Source organism: Chrysochloris asiatica, unplaced genomic scaffold (assembly GCF_000296735.1).
Source record: "Chrysochloris asiatica unplaced genomic scaffold, ChrAsi1.0 scaffold00098, whole genome shotgun sequence".
NCBI classification, from domain to species: domain Eukaryota; kingdom Metazoa; phylum Chordata; class Mammalia; order Afrosoricida; family Chrysochloridae; genus Chrysochloris; species Chrysochloris asiatica.
Genome location: NW_006408616.1, coordinates 5,083,539 through 5,096,559, shown reverse-complemented (window position 1 = coordinate 5,096,559; position 13,021 = coordinate 5,083,539).

Here is a 13,021-nt window from a genome sequence, read left to right as displayed (position 1 = left end):
ATAACAACAACAACAACATTAGTTGAAAGCCTGTCGATATGAATTCACCAAGGGGTACCTCAGAAGAAAGTCCTGCCAATCTACTTCCAAAAGGTGACAGCATTAAAAACCCTATGGGGCACCGTTCTACTTTGATATCACATGGAATCAGATGATGCAAAAATGATGTGGGTCCCGGGTCTATCTCTTGCTTCACAAGGATGAAAGATGAGGCTTTGTGTTGACTGAGGTGGAGGTCAGATCTGCCTTTCCCCTCCAAACTTTTCACCAGTTCTGACACCAACTATTCCTCCCACAGCACTCTTAGCTTCTTTGCTGAGTTTAACCATTTGTTGCAATGGCAATACAGAACTCACAGATAAGGCTCACAGTTATGGGATTTATTTGGAGTCCTGGTGTGGTGCTGTAGGATAAGCACTGGACTACTAACTGCAAGGTTGTTGGTGGTTCATGTCCACTAGCTGCTCCTCGGAAACCCTATAAAGTTTGAGTCTCTGTGATTCAGAAAGGACTCAATGGCACTAAACAACAACAACAACAAATGGATTTATTAGGGAAGTAACTGCTTATAGGAATTCTGGTATGGCACTGTGGGATAAAGCACTGGACCTCAAGATTGGTTTGAACCACAAGGTTGACAGTTCAAACTCACTAGTTACTCCTTGGAAGCCCTATATAGGGTTTCTGTGAGTCAGAATCGACTGTACAGCACTTAACAGCAAAGGTGGTGGTGGTGTGACGAGGAGTCGGTTCTGACTCCTAACGACCATGCACAGGGTTTCTGAGGTTATAAATCTTTACGGGAACAGAAAACCTCATTTTTCTCCAGTGGAACTGCTGTTAGTTTCGAACTGCTGACTGTGAGGTTAGCAGGCCAACTCGTAACCACTATGCTTCCAGAGCTCCTTCTTAACAACAATAACTGCTTATAAATCAGGATTAGGAACACTCATAATATAGTTCTATCAGGACAGCCTCTTCTCAACCATGCTTGTAGGCTCACACCTTTCTGGTCCTGGGCCCCTGTCCTGGTCTCTGTGCTGCTCCAACAAGTGTTATGAAGCGATCTTAGCCTTACTGATTAATGTTCAAAGGCACTCCGCTCTTGTCAGTAAGCTTCGGCCCAAAGGTTTTTAGCTCTAACTCTGTGGGTTGGCAAACCGAACTCTCCCCCCACCTCCCAGTGGCTAGAGACAATCTACTTCCTGCACAAAGGCCACTAAGCCCACTGCTCTGTATCACTCCTGGTTCTGCTACCACTGCCTCTTTGCCATCTCTCACCATCTCTGGTGTTACAGCCCTCTGTATCCTATATGTAGGGGGTTCAGTGTAGGGATCGTCTGGTCCAGAGGAGATGCTCAGGCTCTTCTGTCTTGATGGTAGTGAGATCCCCGTTTCTGGAGTCTTGGATGGTTCATTTTAAAGCTTACCTTCATGTTTCCACACCACAGGGGTTTGTTGTTGTTATTAAGTACTGACAAGTCGGTTCCAACTCATAGCGAACCTGTATAGGGTTTTTGGGGAGCAGCTGATGGGTTTGTTGTTGTTGCTAAAGTGCCGTCGAGTTGGTTCTGACCCATAGTGAGCAACCCTGTATAGGGTTTCCAAGGAGCGGCTGGTGAGGAACCACTGACCTTCCAGTTCAAATGACTTTGCAGTCCAGAGCATTAATCCACAGTGCCACACCAGGACTGTGGGTACATACCTCTTATTTACATTATTAGCAAGCTATCAAATCCCCTTGGTGGAACACAAGAACCTCACAGTTGTAGAGTATTACCCAACCAACAAGGACTTGATCTAGAAGAGTCATATGAAGTAGATATGCAGATGCCAACTGGTTTGTTTATTTGATTTAAACTCTTTCATAGAATAAATGGAACAGAGTTTGAAAACCTCTGTTAGAATGCCATCTCAAGGATGATAGCCTTGGTTTACTGAATCAACAAGCAGTGCCTGCTACCTTTCAGATACATTTTTGTGATAGTTAAGGTTTTGTTTCAGCTGGGCCAGCACTCTCAGTGGCTTGGCAGTTAAGACACAATACATGCCCAGGATGAGATCTAATGTACTTACCTCCATGATGAGGTCAATTATGATATAATAAACTGATCAGCTTGATATAATGTAATTATCCTATGTGTTGTAAATCCTCACTTCTACAATGTTAATGGAAATCCTGATGTGGCACTGTAAGATAAACAAGGTGAGGGGTTCAAACTCACCAGTTGCTCCTCAGAAACCCTATGCAACATAGCTATGAGTCAGAATACACTCAAAGGCACTTAACAACAACATGATGTTAATGAAGCAATCTACAGGATTAGGTTGTATCCTGCGTCAAACTCTTATTATGAGTTGTAAAAAGATTAAATAAGCAAGCAGAAGTCATTGGGGGACCTACTACCACCAAAAACAGAGTGAGGAGTGGAATACATTCTTTGGACCTGCAGTCCCTTCATTGTAAAGCTCCTGGATCCAGGAAAAGATTGATGTCAAGACACATGGCAATCTCCAAGGAATATTGGGTCTATAGATGCTGAAAGGAAACAAGGATCTTTCCCCAGAGCTAGTGTGCTGAATTCAGACTTCTAGCCTCCTAAACTGTGAGTCCACCACTTGTCTGTCAGTTTGTCACACTGTGGTGGCTTTCATGTTGCTGTGATGCTAGAAAAGGTAGTATATGATAAAAGAACCAATGGGATGAAGGAGAAATACAAGCTGCAAAAAAAAAAAAAAACAAGGCTCCAGGAATTGATGGGATACAAACTAAAATCTTTGGGCAAACTGATGCAACATTGGAGGTGCTGATTCTATGCCAAGAAATTTGGACACAGTTACCTGGCCAACCACTTGGACAAGATACATATTTGTGTCCATTCCAAAGAAAGGTGGCTCAACAAAATACAGAAATCACTGAATAATATCATTAATATCACATGCAAGTAAAATTTTGCTGAAGATAATTCAAAATCTCTTGCAACAGCATGTTTGTAGGGAACTGTCAAAAATTCAAGGCAGATTCAGAGGAGGATGTGGAACAAGGGATATCATTGAAAACATCAGATGGATTTTGAATGAAAGCAGAGAATACCAGAAAAAATTTTACTGGTTCTTTACTGACTATGCAAACACTTTCAACTGCATGAATCATGACAAATTATGGATAACATTGTGAATAATTGGGATTCCAGAACATTTTATTGTGTTCATGAGGAAACTGTATATAGACCAAGAGATACATAATTACTCATATAAATAGTGTGTTAATTTATTTAAAACAAAACAGGGAAGGTGTGAGACAATTGTATCCTCTCACCATACTTATTTAATCTGTATGCTGAGCAAGCAATCAGATAAACTGAATTATATGAAAAAGAATTTAGCTTCAGGATTGGAGAAAGACTCATTAGCAACCTGACACATGCAAATGATATAACCTTGTTTGCTAGAAGAAAAGAAGAAGACTTAAAATACTTATGAAAATCAAACACCACAGTCTTCAGTATGAATTGCACCTTAATGTAAAGAAAACAAAAATCCTCACAACTGGGCCAATAAATGTTGTTGTTGTTGTTAAGTGCCAATAAATAGCATCATCATAAATGGGAAAAAATTGAAGTTTTCAGACATGACTTTGCTTGGATCCACAATCAACCCTCATAGAAGCAGCTATCAAGAAATCAAGTGACATATGTCATTAGGCAAATCTGCTCTACCAAACCTCTTTTGAGTGTTCAAGAGCATATATGTCAGTTTGAGGACTAAGGTGCACTTGACCGAAGCCATGGTATTTTCATTAGCCCCATATGCAAGTGAAAATCAGACAGTAAATATGAAAGACATTAGCAGAATCAATGCATTTGTGTTATGGTGTTGGAGAAGAATATTAGAAATTCCAGGGACTGCCAGAAGAACAAACAAATCTTATAAGAAGTATAAACAGAATGCTCCATAGAAGCCAGGATGACAAGACTTTGTCTCTCATTCCTCAGATATGTTATCAGGAGGTACAGTTCCCTGGAGAAGGATGCCATATTTGGTCAAGTGGAGGGTCAGTGAAAAAGAGGGTGATCCCCAACATGGTTTGACAGAGTGGAAGCAGCAATAGGATCACGTGTAACAATTATGAGGATGGTACAAGACTGGGCAGTGTTTCATTCTGTTAAGCGTAGAGTCAGTATGAGTTGAAATTGACTAGATGGCATCTAGCAACAATAATAAAGTGTGTTAGAATAAATATGTTTGTTTTTGTCCTACACTTGTAGTATTTCTGTTCTAGCAGCACTAGATAACCAAGACTTTAACCAAAGGTTTATTTCAGAGTACTTTCATCCTATGTTGTCGTAGACATTTTACAACAGTTTATAGCCTTTCACAAAGTATGATTACAATTTAAGGCAGCACACAGGAGCTGTGAATGAAAATAGGAGATGTTGTCTCAGCTCAATTGGTCAAGTGTGCATGCCCTTTCAGAATAATGTCCCATCAGTAACAGTGATATCTTCACTTGGTGTGTGGGAAATCTCTGATATGCAGCAAGATGGACTAGAATTACAAGGCATGGTTGTTTCTGTTTAACTTGCTTTGCACAGTGTGGTCTGCAGGTGGGCACTCAGCAAAAGCTGCCAGTCTTAGCATCCAGAGATGTGGTTGTAATCAGTCATCATCTTATTAAATTATTCATCTCATATTAAGTGACCACAATTTCAACATTGGCTTCTCTTGATAGATATACAATTCATATAGACTTTTGGAACTATATGCAGTGCGTGCTGTGATTTCATTTGCAATGCCACTCGTAGTAAAAAAAATGCCACATTTTTTTAAGCAAACAGACTTCTTTTCACAGCGGACAGAGAATACTGTTAAACAGAGGAAACACAATATCCCTTTTCATAGCAAGAGATCAAATGTCTGCAGAAGAGTTTAATTTATACTTCTGCATGTGCCAGAGCCCAGTCTGAGACATAGCAGCATTTCAGTTCTTTCACTCAGGTCAGAGTTTCCACCCTGAATGACTTCATCCCTTTTAAAATAGGATAAATGAAATTCCACATTATACTATGGGTCGGGATTAGAGAAAATTAAAAGACATATAGCGCTCAACACATTAAATAATTGTGACCTTACACTGAGAAAGTAACAGTCCTGCAGCAAATTCTTCTTGGGTGTTATTTGTTAAAAGGGTTTTGTTCATGTTTTCCACGTGAGTGGGAGAAAAATATTGCAGTGATGGCCAGGAAGTAAATTTTATGCTGAGCTTGTTGGAAGTTTTCCCTGTTGAAAATACATGCAAACATTAAATATGATCCAAGGTGTGACTTGAATTCTATTCTTGCTGGTTTCAGAGCACTAATTGTGGAGACCTCTCTGAAGTTCAGCAGCCCACAGCTCAGCATCATCTGAAGCTTGGGTTGGATGCAGTTAGAAACTGGGAAGATTCCTGCTCCATTTCCCTCAAACAAGAGAATGTTCTAAAGTTGAAATAGAATAGTGTAGTCTATGAATAATTTAGAATGTAATCATCATACATCATACATGTGGAGGTGTTATTATAAAAGCAAGAGTTTACTTATTGGTCTATACAGAAGTTTTCTGGAAAAGATAAAGCTATGATGGTCAAAAGGAAAAGGGAGACAGAATGTTCTCTGGAGGGCCTTTTCTTTCTTTTTAAAATTTTTACTTTTTGTGATATTTTGGATGAAAGTTTACAGAGAAAATTGGCTTTCCATTCAACAACTGTATGCATCTTTTTTCAGACATTGCTTGCCATTCCCTCAAAGTGATAGCCCCTTCTCTCTTCTTCCCTGGGTTTCCCATTTCCATTTGTCCTTCTTTCCTGCCTTCTGAAGTTTGGTCTTAGACACATGCTGCCCTTTTGGTCTTAGATGGTTGATAACACTGAGGAATACATTCCTCCCTTGTATTAGCAGTTACTTTATAGGTCTGTCTATTAGTGATCCCATAGGTTCAGTTCCAGGCTGGAAGGGTGTGTAACGGCGATGGTCTCAGAGGTCCCATCTTCTCTATCAAACCAGTCCAGTAAGTCTGGCCTTTTTCTTTGTTATGATTTTGAATTTTGTTCTACAATTTTTTTTCTCTCCCTTTCTAGTCAGTATCTTTTATTATGATACTGCTCAGAGCAGCTGGTAGTGGCAACCAGGTGCTAGCTAGTTCTGGTCTCAAGATAGTGGAGGTTGTGGTTCATGTGAGCCATTAGGCCTTTGGGCTAATAGGCCTTGAGTCTGATTTTTATCAAAGTCTTTGATGTAGATAGTCTTTCCTCCAGGTGAGGAGAGACCAATAATTGCATCTTAGATGCTACTTACAAGCTTTTAAGACTCCGTTTGTTACTCACTAAAGTAAAACATGGAGTCCTGGTGTGGCGCTGTGGGTTAATGCAGTAGATTGCAAAGCCGTTTGAACTACAAGGTCGGCGGTTCAAGTTTACCAGCTGCTCCTTGCAAACCCTATGCAGGGTTGCTATGGGTCGGAATCGACTTGTCGGCACTTCACAACATCAACAGTTGCCATTAAGTTGGCCCCTGGATTGTGGCAATTCCACACACAGTGGAACGGTATGCCACCTGGACCTGTGCCATTCCCATGCCCATTGGCTGTTTCAGAAGTAGATCTCCGGGGCTTTGTTCCTAGCTTGTCTTAGTTGGGCAGCTCCGCAGTAACCTGTCCAACACCACAGATTCCTGCTGTACATTATCCCTAGGTTTCCTGCATAGAAATGAAGTGTGGTGCTGTGGGTTAATGCACCAGACTGCAAAGCTGTTTGAACTGCAAGGTCGGTGATTCAAGCTCACCAGCTGCTCCTTGGAAACCCTGTACAGGGTCGCTATGGGATGGAATCGACTCAACGACACTTAACAACAACCACTGAAACACTAATGCCCCCTGCTTTGTGGTTTATTAAGGGGAGAGACCTAGAGCCATACTGGAACTCTTACTTTATCAGAATCTTCCTGTAAATTAAAGTGGGTCCAGGCATTTCTTAGTTTGTCGCAATCTCTTACAAGCGAAAGAGACACCTATGAGGACACTGCTGTTAGCAATTTCTCAGCTCTGGGGGGCTTCTGATGAATTTACCATCACTTTCGCGATACACTGTCCCCTTTCTTCCTTTGGTTCAGGTATATCTCTTACTCTTCAGAAGCCCAGGACGATTCCCTGACATTTGACTGAATTCACAGGGAGTTCCTCAAAACAACATACCAAACATAGATGGAAATTCCATAAATTGTTCACTTTGGGTTTCCCTACTAGGCCCTTCAGGTACTGAATTATTGCAGTCCAGTAGTCAGAGTTGGGGCCCAAAGGCTGGGAACTTTTGTCTCAAGTTCAGCTCCAGGGAATAATATCTCTGGTTTTAGGTCAGTCTTGTAGCAAAAACTGTAAAACCCCCAGCAGAATGTACAGGCAAACACCAACACTCTGGGGGGCCATTCCAACTGCCTGCATTCAAGTCTGTGGTCTCCAAACACAAAAATAATCCTGAATTAGATGTGTTCTTACAATCTAGGGAAGGCCTTTAAAAAAAATGTTGGAACAAATAGTGTCCCAAATTGGTCCCGTAATTAAGGTATGCAGAGCTCGGCTTCAAAGATCCCTTACGTCTGTTTTAAGGGATGCTGTTAGTGAGCAGATAATTGTATATAGTAGCTGTAGAGCCATTAGAGGAGCTTAATCTATACAGAAAGCTTTGGATATTAGGAGCTTCTGGGACATTGCTTCTACGGTAATGTCTCATCTGCAGATATTACCCCAAATGTGCACTTTCCCCATTATATTTTATTTTTTTAAAGCCAGAGAGTTTGCATTTGGGTGCAGTTTTGTAACAGGATGAATAGGTACCCCAAAGATACTTTGATAGCTATGAAAGGTAAAAACATAATGAGAAAACTAATAAAGATTTCAAGGATACAATTCTCATGACCTGTTAAACTTGTATGTGAGGTTGAAACGCAGTCACAAGATGGCTCTGGAGAGGGAATATTCTTCTTGTTTAGATTCAGCCATGTGCTGGACACTGCTGGACACTGTTTTCCTTGCTAAACCAGGGTAGTAAAGCCAGTTGCTGTAGACAATGACACAGTGTGTGTCAGAATAGAACTGTACTTCATAGGTTTCAATGGCTGATATTTTAGAAAAAGGTCTCCAGGCTTTTTTTCTGAGGCACCTCTAGGTGGACTCAAACGTCCATCCATTCAAGTCAGCAGCCAAGTACATTAAATGCTTGCATCAGAGATCCTAGCCCGGATGTTGTTGTTTCAGAGGAGCAGCTGGTGAGCTTGAACCACCGACCTTGCAGTTCAAACTGACTTTGCAGTCTGACGCATTAACCCATAGTGCCACACCAGGACTCCCTAGCCAGGATGGTGGTGGTGGTGGTGGTGGTGTTCTGTGCAGTCGGTTCTGACTCATGGAAACCCTGCATAGGGTTTCCAAGGTTGTAAATCTTTACGGGAGTCGAAAGCCTCATCTTTCTCCTACCAAACAACTGGTATTTTCAAACTGCTGACCATGGGGTTAGTAGACCGACTCATAACCACTACGCTACCAGAGCTAGCCAGGATAGCAGGTTCAAAATTCATGATAGCAGGTTCAAAATTCACAATCAACCTAGAAGTTTTGGTTTCCCTAAGGGAGTGTGGTGTGTCTGTAGGATAAGCACTGGGCTGCTAACCACAACATCAGTGGTTCGAGTTCATCAGCTGCTTCCTGGGAGCAGAAGATTTACAGCCTTTGAAATCCTATCTATACAAGGTCACTTTGATTCTGACTCAACGGCACTGAACAACAACAGCAAATGAATTCTGGATAACCGATTAAACATGGAACAATGACTAGGAGAAAAATAATGAGGTTGAGTATTTCTCCTGGACAGTCAGCCTTTAGCTTTTATGAACCAAATATCCTTCTCTATGACTTGCAATACATATATTCTTAATAACTAATAATTTTTCAGCAATTGAAGAGTCAAATCATCCCTAAACAATGACAGGGTTAACAGGAAAAAAAGAGAGAGCTAGATCATCCAAATTCCTTTCTTAACCACTTTAAGCAGTAAAAGGATTTTTTTTTTTAGTGTCTACTCATGTTCAAGTCCATCCACCCTTCTCCTCTTTAACTTTTACAGTCTAATCTCTTGCGTAACAGACCACATACGAAGACTTGGTTAAAAAGCCTCCTCCCAGCCTGTTGCAATATTTATAAAGCCCTTGTGTTTTAACACACTGTGAGAAGGGCTTCTTAGTAAGACAAAGGGCATCATAATTTATTGTCTTAAGATTATTGATTCAATAAATTAACAATAATTTCCATGAAGGGCAGGAACCCTAGTGCCGTAAAAGTTTATTTATTTCTACTATAACTAGCATTGATTAGAGTATTCAAATTGTCCCAGTGCTCTATAATCATCACTCTTTAAAGGTGGAATGCCCTCTGCTGCGCAGGAGACAGTAAAACAAACATTCAACTAGAAGTGACAATGGCCCCTTTAAAAACCAGAAACACTGGATTTCTTTTTTTTTTTTCTTCTTCTTCTTCAAGAGGGAAGGAATAGTTCAGATAGTGCTTTTAATATGAGCCGTGTGCATGCTGGGCCCTGCTCTCTGATATATAGCAAGGACATAGTTTTAAGAGGCTATTGCAATTGTTAACAAACAGGTAGGCTATAAATGGTGATATTTATATCCCATACCTCAAACAAAGAGATCTTTGTTGTTGTTGTTGTTTGGGTTGAAAGCATCATTATATATTGCATTTAAGAACGAAATGGATTTTTTCCCCATGCATGTGTTATTTCAGTACTTTTGTTTCTTAAGTGGAGTAACCCTTCAAGGTGATTTGATGAGGGCATAGTAAAACTGTTAATAACTTGGACAAACAGGTACTGTTTTTTATTCCACAGTCAGAGAGCAGATTAGTTTCAAAGAATTGTTTGAAAAGATGAGAACAATAGGCAAACGAGTTCATTAGACTCCATAGACCAGCACTAGAGATTCACTAGTCCTCAGGATCAATTCTCCTTTAACCCTTTCACGACTCAATTATTTTCCACTTGGAATTTTTGGTTGATCCCATGCAGTTTCATTAATGGAGGATATACTGAATCAAGGAGCATCTTTGAAATTTTTTTTAATGAAATATGAATTCTGATATGTATTATGTGGGAGACTCTATACTGTGGGTTGGATAATGTGGGACACACTTATTACTCTGAACTAAGGGGAAGTGGTAAGGTTTATGGGACACATATGTCCCTCTGAACACAGGAGGGAAGATGAGTGGGACTCATAAGTCTCTCTGGACTTTGCGTATCCTTCTAGATCCTTTAACAAGTACATACAATCTAGGGTGCCTGAAAAAGAGATATTGCTGTGAACACGGAGTTACTAGAGAAGGCAACTTCCAAATAACATACCAAATCAGGAAATATAGTTAACAAGACTTATCTCCCAGTAAACCATGTCAAAAGAGAAAAATGTTTGCAAAACCATCCTTCCAGGATGCATCACCTCCTACAATAACTCTCTGCAAAAACAAGTTTATGGCACATGCCCATTTATTCTGTTCCAGTTTTACAGGCACCATTCTGGTGGCTGTGTCACTGTCAGTGTGAAAGTGGTGATGTTGTTGTTAAGTGTTGTCAAGTTCCGACCCATAGCGACCCTGTATAGGGTTTCTGAGGAGCGCTTGGACTTGAACTGCCGACCTTGCAGTTCAAACTGACTTTGCAGTCCAGCACATTAACCCACAACAGCACACCAGGAAAGTAGCTGCCTAAAAATGTAGGCAGAAGCTATATGTCCTATGGATCATAAAGGGCTAAACAAAAAAGAAAACCTGTTGACATCTAGTAGATTCTGAGTCATAACCACACTATTCTCCTTGTAGGGTACATCGATCTAATAGGGCCAGCTTTCTCTTTGGTTACATTCACTGATACTGTCCTACTCTCCTTGACATCTGGATAACACGTTTTCTTTCGAGCTTTACTGCTCAATTTTCCTCAAACAAGAAATCTCCATGTTGCAATACGATTTAGAGCCAAGGCATTTGCAGTAATTAATAAAATGAACTGAAATATAAAATAAAATAAACCTCTTAGTAACCAAAGGCTTATGATTTACATAGGCTTTAAATGATTGTTGGGTTTTAAATTGTTTCTCAGAATGCAACTCAGGAATTTGAAGTTGTCAGATTAACTGCTGTATTTACTGGTCTGTTTGATTAGGTGAGCATAGTTTATATTCCCTCTTGGAGACCTAAATAGCAACCATTTCCTACCAAAACAGCACTGAGAACAAAGGCCCCATTCACAGGGCAGTGGGTAATGCTCTATAGGCCTTTGTATCTGAAACAGCATAGTTACTAAGCACCTCTAAAAAGAAAAGGTGCAACTGATTTTTAAAATGTACACGTAATAGGCAGAAAAAGTATTGCATTGCATACCAAACAAATATATTCCATCAAAAAATGAATGGACTTTTTTTGTGCTGTTGGCCTTCTTTCCAAGGCTGTAATAAAAAATTACTGTAGTCATTTTGAAGGACATCAGACAATAGAAAAGCAATATTGACAAGGATAATCTGGTCTCATCATTTTAACTACTCAGAAACACTCTTAGGATAGATTAACATTCTTTTAGTCAATAACCGTCATTTCGAGAGCTGTCCATAGACCAGACTCTGTACTGGACATTGAAGGTACAAAGATAAATAATACCACTAACTCCCTTCCCCTACCCACACCCCCACTGCTTAGTCCTTTAGTTAGCATTCTGGAGCATGACACTGAATAGTTCAGTGAGAGAGATGGAGTGGCAAGAAGTCTTCTTGGAGAAGATGGCCCCTAAGTGGAGCCCTAAAGGAAGGGGTTAGGGCAGGAATTCCAGGTAAAGGTGATTGTAGCAGCACAAATTAGGAATTATCAGTGTTTGTACTGGAAGGTGCAGGGACATTGGATTCAGTTATTGAATTCTTACCTTCCACATGGGAGAGCCAAGTTTGATTCGCAATCTACCTCACATGTAGTCACCACCTGCCTGTCATTGGTGGCGTGTGTGCTGCTATGATGCTGAGCAGGTTTCAGGGGGGAACTTTCGGACTCAATGGATTGGGAAGAAAGGTCCAATGAGCTGCTTCTGGAAAATCAGCCAATGAGAACCCTAGGAATCAAAAAGTTCTACATCTCAACTACGTACAGGGATAATACAGGACCAGGTATCATTTCTCGCTGTTGTGCATAGATTTGCCATAAGTTGGGGGCCAACTTGATGGTGGCTAACAATAACAATAGAAAGTTATAAGAGATGTCTGGTGCTGGATCATCAAACGTAGGTCAGCACTAAAAGAAGATGAAGAGAAAGGAGAAAGCCGGGTTCTCAGAATACCTCCTGCACCAATTTAAGTAGTGTGTGCTCACAGCTGTGGGAAGTGAACTGTTAGCTTTTAAAGCATTTTAAGATGGAGGGAGGCAGATAAGCCAGCTAGTCTGCATAATTCGAGATCCAAAGTGATAAATTAGCCATTTGTGCATTTAGGGCCCCACAGCAATCATATCGCACTGATATATATTTTCTTGACTTGCATTTCTGCAATTTGTTGTCTACATTGTTTGAATTTACCAGATAGTCACTCATCATTTCACTTTGCTTAAAAACTTAATACTTAAACTATTGCTGCTTCAATTAATGAAAATGAATTCTTTGTTTCTTCCAAATGTACTTTATTGCCTGTATAGAACAATGAAGATCATCTGTTGGGGTCTTTGGTACCTATTGATCTACTTTCAAAAGGTCACAGGATTGAAAATCCTATGGAACTCAGTTCTGCTTTAATACACATAGAGTCAGATGCTGCGAAAATGATGTGAGGGTGATGTTTGACCTCTAATTTCATTAGAATGAAAGAGAAGAATTACCATTAGTATCAGCTGATTCCGATGAGGTAGCGGTCAGATATACCTCTACTCTCCAACTTGTTCACTGATTCTAACACCAGCC